The sequence below is a fragment of the Chiloscyllium plagiosum genome, unplaced genomic scaffold, assembly GCF_037043375.1.
Source record: "Chiloscyllium plagiosum isolate Xiang-an unplaced genomic scaffold, Cpla_swu_hap1 HiC_scaffold_48, whole genome shotgun sequence".
NCBI lineage: Eukaryota > Metazoa > Chordata > Chondrichthyes > Orectolobiformes > Hemiscylliidae > Chiloscyllium > Chiloscyllium plagiosum.
The window spans coordinates 21,080,157-21,091,187 of record NW_028270186.1 but is presented as its reverse complement, the minus strand read 5'-3'; positions in this window follow the sequence as shown (position 1 = coordinate 21,091,187).

Below are 11,031 nucleotides of genomic sequence, written 5' to 3'. Positions count from 1 at the left end.
GGACAGTCACAGAAAGAAGTGAGAAGCTGAGTATGGATCGTGTGGAGATCAGAGAGGTGCTAAATGAACATTTCTCATCGGTTTCTACTCAGGAAAATGGGAATATTGGAGAGGGGAAGGATGAGATACGAGATATTAGACGAGAAAGGATTGTGGTTAGTTATGAAAAGGTGTTATTAATTCTAGAAGGAGTAAAAGTAGACAAGTCCCCGGACGGGATGGGATTAATCCGAGGATTCTCTGGGAAGCTTGGGAGGAGATATCGAAGCCTTTGACTTTGATTTTCAGTCGTCATGCCTACAGCGTTAGTACCAAAGGAATGGAGGATTGCAAATGATGTGCCCTTGTTCAAGAACGGCAGGTAATTATAGACCAGTGAGCCTTCCTTCTGTTGTAGGAAAAGTTTTAGAAATGAAAATAAGAGGTAGAATTTGGAATAATTTAGCAGGCAACAATTTGATTTCAGATAGTCAACATGGTTTCGTCAAGGATAGGCCGTGTGTCACAAACTTCATTGAGTTTTTGGAGAAGGGGTTCAAACATGTAGATGAGCGTAGGGCAGTTGACGTGGTATATATGGACATCAGTAAATCCTTTGATACGTTTCCACATGGTATGCAGTTGGAGAAAATACAGAGGCACGGGTTTGAGTGTGATTTCGCAGTTTGGATTAGAAACTGGCTTTCTAAAAGAAGGCAGCGAATGGTGGTTGATGGAAAATATTCAGTATGAAGTCCAGTTATTAGTGGTAGAACATAGAACAATACAGCGCAGAACAGGCCCATCGGTCCTCGAATTTGCAGCAACCTGTGAACTATTCTCAGTTCGTCCCCCTATACCATTACCAAAATCATCCATGTGCTTATCTAAGGATTGTTTAAATCTCCCTAATGTGGCTGAGTTGACAACATTAGCAGGTAGGGCATTCCACGACCTTACCACTCTCTGCATAAAGAACCTTTCTTTGACATGTCTCTTAAAACTATCACCCCTCAATTTGTAGTTATGCCCTCTCGTGCAATCTGACGTCATCTACCCAGGAAAAATCCTGGTGTGTCAGAAGAATCTGTTTTGGGACCACTGCCCTTTGTCACTTATATAAATGACTTAGAGGCAGGAATAGGTGGATGGATTAGTAAATTTTCAGATGATACTGAAGTCGTTGGAGTAGTGGATAGTGTAGAAGAATGTTACAGGTTGCAGGGAGACTTGGATAAACTGCAGGCTTGGGCTGAGAGGTGGCAAATAGAGTTCAACGCAGCTAAATGTGAAGTGATTCACTTTGGGAAGAATAACAACACGGCTGAGTACTGGGCAATGAAAAGATTATTGGTAGTGTGAATATGCAGAGCGGTCTTGGAGTCCATGTACATAGATCCCTGAAAGTTGCCACCCAGGTTGATAGTGCTGTTAAGAAGGCATACGGTAAGTTAAGTTTTATTAGTAAATGGGTTGAGTTTCGGAGCCGCAATGTCATGCAGCAACTGTACAAAACACTAGTGCGGCCGCAATTGAAATATTGGGTACAGTTTTGTTCGCCATATTTTGGGTATGATGTGGAAGCATTGGAAAAGGTGTAGAGGAGATTTAACAGGGTGTAGCCTGATCGGGTGAGAAGCTGTTATGAGGAAAGACTAAGACTTATGTCTGTTCTCGTTGGAAAGAAGAAGGCTAAGAAGGGATTTGATAGAGACATACAAGATAATCAGAGGTTTAGATAGGGTAGACAAATTGAGGGGTGATAGATTTAAGACAGATGTGAGAGGCAAGTTCTTAAATCAGAGAGTGCTAAGCGCTTGGAATACCCTATCTGCCAATGTGGTTAACACAGCCACATTAGGGAGATATAAATATTCCTTCTATAAGCACGTGAACGATGATGGGATAGTGTAGGGAGATGAGCTTAGAATAGTTCACAGGTCGGTGCAGCACTGATTGCCAAAGAGCGTGTTCTGCACTGAATTGTTCAATGTTCTATGTTCCATTTCTGATGCTCACGATCTCTGTTAATGTTAGGGATGAGTCTCCCACTGTCACTATGGGATGTCATGATGAAAACATTCCCTTATGACGAGAAAATAAATAGCCTCCAGTAACACAAATAGGATCCTTGGAAACTAACTTTCAGCATAGTCACCGAGAACTGGGAGTTTGGACTTGGACAACTGTACAGGTCAGGCGTGTGTGTACATCATAGCGGCATGACAGGTCTTACTCAGACCATGCATCGATGCATAGAATTTCCCAGCATGGTCGGAAAAAAAATCGAAACATCTGCTGCGTAACAGTGTCCTGAATAGCCTCTTGCCATTGTCTCGATTTTGGCTTATCGGCGGGAAGACAACAAATAAAAACGTAAATCCTCCGCGTGTTCCAAACTTCCAGTACGCTCTGGGTGAAAGCAATATCCAAAGACTCTCATCTTATCATTTCTAACTTTGAACATTAATCTATGCCAACTGTCATTGATTCCTTCATTAAAAAAACGTGTCTTCCTGCATAATATATTTGACACCTTGATAATTTTATGCATCACAGCCAGGGGGCGATATGGTGGCTAAGTCGTTAGCAATGCTGCTTTAAACGACCAAGATCGATTCCAGTTTTTGGCGACTGACTGCGTGCAGTTTGCAAGTTCTCTCTTTGTCAGGATGTGTTTCATCCAGGTGCTCATTTTTCCTTCTACGTTCCAAAGATATGAAGTTTATGTGAGTTGGTCAAAGCTGCAATTGCCCACACTGCTCAGGGATATGTTGGTTAGGTTCATTCTTTAGGGGATATGGAGAACAATAGGGTACGGTCGTGTGTTTGGGTGGGACACTCGTCAGAGGATCGGTATAGATTCATTGGGCAAAAGGGACCCATATTGTAGGGATTCTGATTGTTATTCAATGTCCCCATTCAGTCTCCTGTGCTTAGAAGCTGAGTCATTAAAGTTAAAGATCTGTTTGCGTTATTGGACGGGCCTTACCCCTCTTTAATTCTCCTTATACCTGCACACAGACCTACTACCACCACCACCACCAACGCAGCCCTGTGTTGGGCATGTTCTATCATTTACTCGGTGGCATAAGTTGCTTTCAGCTTCTGAGAACAAATGTACACAAATCAATCAAATGTGTAAGCGACGATAAAGCAGACAGAACTTTGTGTGGCAGAAGCATTAAGGTACTAAACAAGACTTTACGATGGCAAAACCTGCAGGAACAAATCAGGAGCATGTGACATTGCTCGCTGAGTTGGAAGGTTCGGTTTCAGATGTTTTGTCACATTACGAGGTACCTTTTTCATTGAGCCGCCCAGGAAGCACTGGTGTTATGTCCCACTTCTAATTTCTGTGTTTACGCTTCATTGAGTGTTGGTGCTGTCATTTATGGTTCTTTTTATCAGTGGAAGTCAAATGAGTTGTAAAGTAATGTGTTTTTGATAGAGTTACAGTTGGAGTGCAATGATTAGATTAGATTATATTAGATTACATTACAGTGTGGAAACAGGCCCTTCGGCCCAACAAGTCCACACCCACCCGCAGAAGCGTAACCACCCATACCCCTACATTTACCCCTTACCTAACACTACAGGCAATTTAGCATGGCCAATTGACCTAACCTGCACATTTTTGGACTGTGGGAGGAAACCGGAGCACCCGGAGGAAACCCACGCAGACACGGGGAGAACGTGCAAACTCCACACAGTCAGTCGCCTGAGGCGGGAATTGAACCCGGGTCTCTGGCGCTCTGGGTCTCTGTTTGGCTTGTCCTAGGATGGATGTGGTGTCGAAGTAAAGTGGTGTCCTTATGTGTAGTATGGATATTAGTGATAGTGGGTCATGCCTTTTTGTGACTAGTTGACGTTAATGTGTCCTGGTGGCTAGTTTTCTGCCTGTGTGTCTAATGCAGTGGGGTTTTTTTGGCAGTCCTTTTAAGGTGTTTTGTAAATGACGTTCATTTTGCTTGTTGTCTGATTTGGGTCTTTAGAAATTCATTACCTGTAATTTGGCGGATTTGTGGGCTAACATGATTCCAAGAGTTCTGAGTAGTATGGCAATCATCTCAGAGATGTCTTTGTTGTAGGGAAAAGTGTTTAGGGCTTCTGGGCTCGTTTTGTTTTCTTCTTTGTATTTTCTGCTAGAAATTGGTGGATTGTGGTATTGTTTGCCTGTATAGGTGTTTTTTTAATGCTCTTCGCAGTGTATGGTGGCTTGTTGAACTAATGACCTAATGCAGCGTCGCTTGTAACTGTTTGGATGATTGCTTCTGCAGTTCAATATTTGGTACATATGCGCTATTTTTTTTAGGAGAAACTGGTTTGAAATTTCCTACTGACTGCGCTATTGTGACATCCAGGAATGGTAGTTCGCTGCTGTTTTCTTCCACTTTCGTGAATGCTATGCCAGTAGGGATATTATTGATCTTCTTGCTGGATTGTTGCTGGATGTTCCAGGGTTTAGAGAATTTAAAAAGAATAGGGATGTTGGGAAAAAGAGGAGGGGCTGTAGCACTACTAATCAGAGAGGGCATCACAGCTACAGAAGCTTCCATTGTTGAGGAAGATCTGCCTACCGAGTCAGTATGGGTGGAAATTAGGAACAGCAAGGGAGCAGTCACCTCTTTAGGGGTTTACTACAGGCACCCCAATAGCAGCAGAGAGATGGAAGAAAACATAAGTCGGCAGATTTTGGAAAAGTGTGGACGTAGTAGGGTTGTTGTAATGGGTGACTTTAACTTTCCCAATATTGATTGGAAACTCCTTCGAGCAGAAGATTTGAATGAAGCTGTTTTTGTAAGTTGTGTTCAGGAGGGTTTCCTAACTCAGTACGTTGACAGGCCGACGAGGGGAGAGGCCATTTTGACTTGGTGCTTGGCAATGAGCCGGGGAAGGTATCAGATCTTGTGGTGGGACAGCATTTTGGTGATAGTGACCACAATTGCCTCACATTCTACATAGCTATGGAGAAGGAGAGGATTAGGCAAAATGGGAGGATTTTTAATTGGGGAAGAGGAAACTATGATGCGATTAGACATGAGTTAGAAAGCATGGATTGGAAGCAGTTGTTCCATGGTAAAGGCACTATAGACATGTGGAGACTGTTTAAGGAACAGTTGTTGCAAGTGATGAATAAATATGTCCCTCTGAGACAGGCAAGAAGGGGTAAGATAAAGGAACCTTGGATGACGAGAGCGGTGGAGCTTCTCGTCAAAAGGAAAAAGGTAGCTTTCGTAAGGTGGAGGAAGCGAGGGTCAAGCTCAGCTCTACAGGATTACAGGCAGGCAAGGAAGGTGTTAAACATGGTCTGAGGAGAACCAGGAGGGGGCACGAGACAGGCTTGGCAGAACGGATTTGGGAGAACACAAAGGCATTTTACACTTATGTGAGGAATAAGAGAATGGTCAAAGAAAGAGTAGACCCGTTCAGGGATAGCATAGGGAATTTGTGTGTGGAGTCTGAGGAGGTAGGGGAAGCCCTAAATGAGTTTTTTGCTTCTGTATTTACGAAAGAAACGAACTTTGCAGTGAATGAAACCTTTGAAGAGCAGATGTACATGCTGAAATGGATAGAGATAGAGGAAGCTGATGTGCTGAAATTTTTGTCAAACATTAAGATTGACAAGTCGCCAGGCCCGGGCCAGATGTGTCCTCGGCTGCTTTGGGAAACGAGAAATGCAATTGCTTCACCACTTGCGAAGATCTTTTCATCCTCGCTCTCCACTGGAGTGGTTCCTGAGGACTGGAGAGAGGCAAATGTAATTCCTCTCTTCAAGAAAGGAAATAGGAAAATTCCCGGCAATTACAGACCAGTAAGTCTGTCGTCTGCAAGGTGTTAGAAAGGATTCTGGGAATAGGATTTATGACCATCTGGAAGAGTATGGCTTGATTAAATGCAGTCAACACGGCTTTGTAAGGGGCAGGTCATGCCTCACAAACCTTATCGAGTTATTTGAGGATGTGACTAGAAACGTTGATGAGGGTCGAGCTGTGGATGTGGTGTATATGGACTTTAGCAAGGCATTTGATAAGGTTCCCCATGGTAGGTTCATTCAGAAGGTCAGGAGGAATGGGATTCAGGGGAACATAGCTGTCTGGATACAAAATTGGCTGGCCAACAGAAGACAGCGAGTGGTAGTAGAAGGAAAATATTCTGCCTGGAAGTCTGTGGTGAGTGGTGTTCCACAGGGCTCTGTCCTTGGGCCTCTATTGTTTGTAATTTTTATTAATGACTTGGATGAGGTGATTGAAGGATGGGTCAGCAAGTTTGCAGATGACACAAAGGTTGGAGGTGTCGTTGACAGTATAGAGGGCTGCTGTTGGCTGCAGCGGGACATTGACAGGATGCAGAGATGGGCTGAGAGGTGGCAGATGGATTTCAACCTGGATAAATGCGAGGTGATGCATTTTGGAAGGTCGAATTTGAAAGCTGAGTACAGGATTAAGGATAGGATTCTTGGTAGTGTGGAGGAACAGAGGGATCTTGGGGTGCAGGTACATAGATCCCTTAAAATGGCCACCCAAGTGGACAGGGTTGTTAAGAAAGCATATGGTGTTTTGGCTTTCATTAATAGGGGTCGTGAGATCTTATTGCAACTCTATAAAACTTTGGTTAGACCGCACTTGGAATACTGCATCCAGTTCTGGTGGCTCTATTATAAGAAAGATGTGGATGCTTTGGAGCGGGTTCAGAGGAGGTTTACCAGGATGCTGCCTGGACTGGAGGGCTTAAATTATAAGGAGAGGTTGACTGAGCTCGGACTTTTTCATTGGAGAAAAGGAGGAGAAGTGGGGACCTAATTGAGGTATACAAGGTAATGAGAGGCATAGATAGAGTCGATAGCCAGAGACTATTTCCCAGGGCAGAAATGACGAACACGAGGGGTCATAGTTTTAAGCTGGTTGGAGGAAAGTAGAGAGGGGATGTCAGAGGCGGGTTCTTTACACAGAGAGTTGTGAGAGCATGGAATGCGTTGCCAGCAGCAGTTGTGGAGGCAGGGTCATTGGGGACATTTAAGAGACTCCTTGACATACATATGGTCACAGAAATTTGAGGGTGCATACATGAGGATCAGTGGTCGGCACAACATCGTGGGCTGAAGGGCCTGTTCTGCGCTCTACTGTTCTATGTTCTATGCTCTTGAAGATTTCCTCTATTTTGTTTCGTTTAGTGGTTATAAAGGTGTCACCCACGTAGCAGACCAAACTTTTGGGTTAGATGGTACCCTTCGCTGTTTGTTCGACTCTCAAAATGACTGCTTCGTTTAGGAACGCTCAAATGGGTGATCAGATGTGTGGTCCGTTGGTTTTCATGAGGTTCCTGTTAATGAACGTGAAGCGTGTGGGCAGGCATAGATGTACTATTTTGACGATATTTTCTTTGTTTTATGGAGTTGGCAGTGTCTGGTCTTTGTGTCTCTGGTTCTTCTAATCGTGTATTCACTGTTTCTTTAGCCAGGTTGATGTTGATAGATGTGAATAGGGCTGTTATGTCAGAGGTGGATCATTATTTTATACTCTTCTGTCTTGGTGTTTTTGATGGTGTTCAAGAATTCTTGGATGGAGTGAATGGAGAGACGTCAGTCCTCTATTAAGTGTTTTACCTGTTTGCATTTCCTTTGCTAGTCTGTACACTAGTATTCCCTGTAGTGAGACTCTGGGTCAGGGGTGGGGAGGAGGCTCCTAATTTGTGAATTTTGGTAGTCCATAGAAGTGTGATGTGTTGGACTCGTCTGGTTTCATTTTTTTGGAATTTTTGTCTTCTTCTGTCTGATTTCGTCGGTTTTGAGATTAAGGCAGTGATTCAGTTCTCTCGTTGTGGGATTGTGTCTATTGCCACCTATTGGTCAGTCTCGGCATCTGCAACCACTGTGTTCGCTTTTACATTGTAGCCATAAGAACATAACAAAAGGATGAAGAAGAGGTGTAGGTCTTCTGGCACTTCGACCTTGTTTCATCACTCATTAAGAACATGGGTAACTTTTTTTTTCTTGGACTGAGCTCCACATTTCCTTATTTTCACCATATCCATTAATTTCGTCAGTTTTCCAAAAAGAATTGTCGACCTTAGCATTAAATGTGATTGCAATTCTGCTCTGCTTGCGATAGGATAAATGTTCTGAAATTGAAACGGTTCAGTAAAGGCATATATGAATGGCGCAGATTTGGAGAAAATGCGCTATAGGCAGAGTCTGAAGAGAACGGGGCTACTTTACATGAAACGTCGGATGTTACAAGTGACCCTGTAGAGATTTATAAAATCATGAGGAGCATTGGTAGGATAAATATACAAGATATTTTCCTGAAGTGACACTGCTCAACACTGGAGGGCACAGATTTAGGACGTATGGGGAAAGACTTAAAAGGCTCCTAAGGCGCAATGTTTTTCATGCAGAGGATGATGCATGTATGAGATGTCAGAAGAAGCGTGAAGGCTGGTACATAGACAACGTTTAAAAGCATTTAGCTGGTTATATACATAGGAAGTGTTGAGAGAGAATGCATCAAATGCTGGCAAATGGAAGTAAATTTATCTAGGATATCTGGTTAGCAAGGATGAGTTGGACTGAACAGTGTGCTTTTATGCTGTCTATCTCTATGACTCTTTAATTCTATGATAGACGCTTAACTTTCAGGATGGTCCATGGCAGTTTGCAATAAGATGGTGGAATTACGGATAGAAATCCTTGCCACCAGTTGTAAAATTCAAGTACACTGTTCTCATCCCATTAGTGTGAGTGCTTCCAAAAGATCGTGCTCATAGATTCAAACATTTTTAGGTTTTGAGAATTCTAGTCCTCTTTCCCTGACATAATGCCTCATTCTGCCTCTTTCCCTCTCTCTCTCTCTCTCTCTCTCTCTCTCTCTCTCTCTCTATACACCTTGGTATTCCTCTGACTCAACCTGTAGGTATTTGTTCGTTCGACATATGACCTGAAGTAAAACAACCTTCATTTATCGTGTGTAAGCACATATCTGCTGGGAGATGTCAGCCCGTCCGTTCTATGGCATTCAAAACAAATCAGCTAGCAATAGTAAACCGATTTGTTATACTTACATCATAGCACTTTATGTCCTGGCGTCACAAGTACACTTTAAAACTCACCGCAATGTTTACTTGTGGCGGCTGGCTTCACCACCCTAATGTAATACGTGCCAGATTTTCACTACTTGCTGGTTGAATACTTTTTCCCTCGTGTCTCCTCTTAATCATCCAAGCAGTCTGGCATATCAGTCCTTAAATTCCTCCACGAACTTCAATAGAATATCGTCAGTACATAAAATTGTCTCAGAGGCATTATTGGTAACATAAAGATGCAAAGTTGTAACGCCAATACCAAGCTCAAAGTCCACTGCTCAACTGTCAAACATTTCTGCAGATGAACTTCAATTTCCTGCAGAAAAACCCCGTAGTCTTTCTATCTTCTGCTCGTCTTCCTGCAAGAGCACAACATTGATACCTGTATTAGTTCCATCGATAGCCATCTTGAATGTGTTTACTTCATTAGGTGTGGCTCATACTGGAGTAGTGGTTAATAATCCTTTCAGGCTGTCAAGTGCCTTGTGAGAGTTCGCTGTCCACTGAAAGCTCTTGCCTTTGTTTAGCAATTCAGTAAGTGGAGAAACAACACTGCTAAAGCCATTACGTTTCTTTGAGAAAATACATTCAATCGTCGGAGCGGTAAGACTGCTCCTTTTGTTGATCTTATGGGAAACTCGCCCATTATCTTTGAATGTGCGTTCCTTGGAGTCATTTGTCAATATCCAACAAGATGGCCCAAGATGGTAACTTGGGCTCTGGCAAATTCACATTCAGACAGTTTTATAAGTAATTCTGTCTTCTTAGTGGATCGAACAAATCTGATAAATGCTTGTTCTAATTATAACTTCATGTCTGCTTTCTGATTCATTGTGTGCTCTGCGAGTTTTGAATTCTGTCAAGTGATTTTCCGTGCTCTATTTCATCGTTCCCCAATATTTGGCACATCATCCAAACATGTATAGTCTCTGAATTCCAACCTACAATTTTTCTCTGAATCAAATTCAATGGTCATCTCACCTCCTACCCATAAACTAATTCAACTGGACTGTATTTTGTCGATTCACTCTGATCACAAAAACTACAAAAGCAATTGCATTATCCAATCATCTGGATAATCTTGACTATCAGCACTCAACATGGCCTTTAATATCTGATATCACTTTCCTCACGTTCCCTGCAATTCTGGATGGTAAGTAGTAGATTCGAGTTGTTTTATTCCTAAGCTGTATATAACCTCCTTGGATATGTTCGATGTGAAAATTAACGCTTGATCTCATTGTATCTCTCTGGATAGTCCATAACTAATGTAATATTTGAGTCCTCTACAATCCTTTTATCTGTGATATTGCAGAATGGAAAGGCCTCTGGAAATCTAGTGTAAAAATCCTATATTGCTAACAATTACTGATTTTGTTTTGGGTAGGGATTCCACACAATCATTAAGAATCTTGAAGAAAGGTTCCTCAAATGCAGAAATCGGTATTGAAGATGCAAGTTTTATTACTGCCTGCGGTCTTCCAATGAGCTGAAATACATGACTTATCTGGGAAAATTGGACAACATCCTTGGCAGTGCAGGACAATAAAATTACTTTTGTGCTTTAGCATAAGTTTTTCTCACTCCAAAAACATCCCCTCGGTGTTGCTCATGCGCTATTCGCAACATCTCTTTTCTGTTAGATCCTGGCAATACGATTCATGAGCTTCTGTCCAGTTCTCATCTGCCGGAAGATATGATTAGATTAGATTTGATTAGATTCCTTTCAGTGTGTCAACAGCCCTTCAGCCCAACGAGTCCACACCGACCCTCCAAAAAGCAACCCACCCAGACCCATTTCCCACTGACAAAACGCACCTAACACTATGGGCAATTTAGCATAGCCAATTCACCTGACCTACACATCTTGGGATGGCCGCCATTTATCACGAAAACCTTACTTTTCAGATACTAACTTTCAGAGGTAGATTCGGATTATTTTTCTGTGTATGGCTTTTGATAAAATTGCTT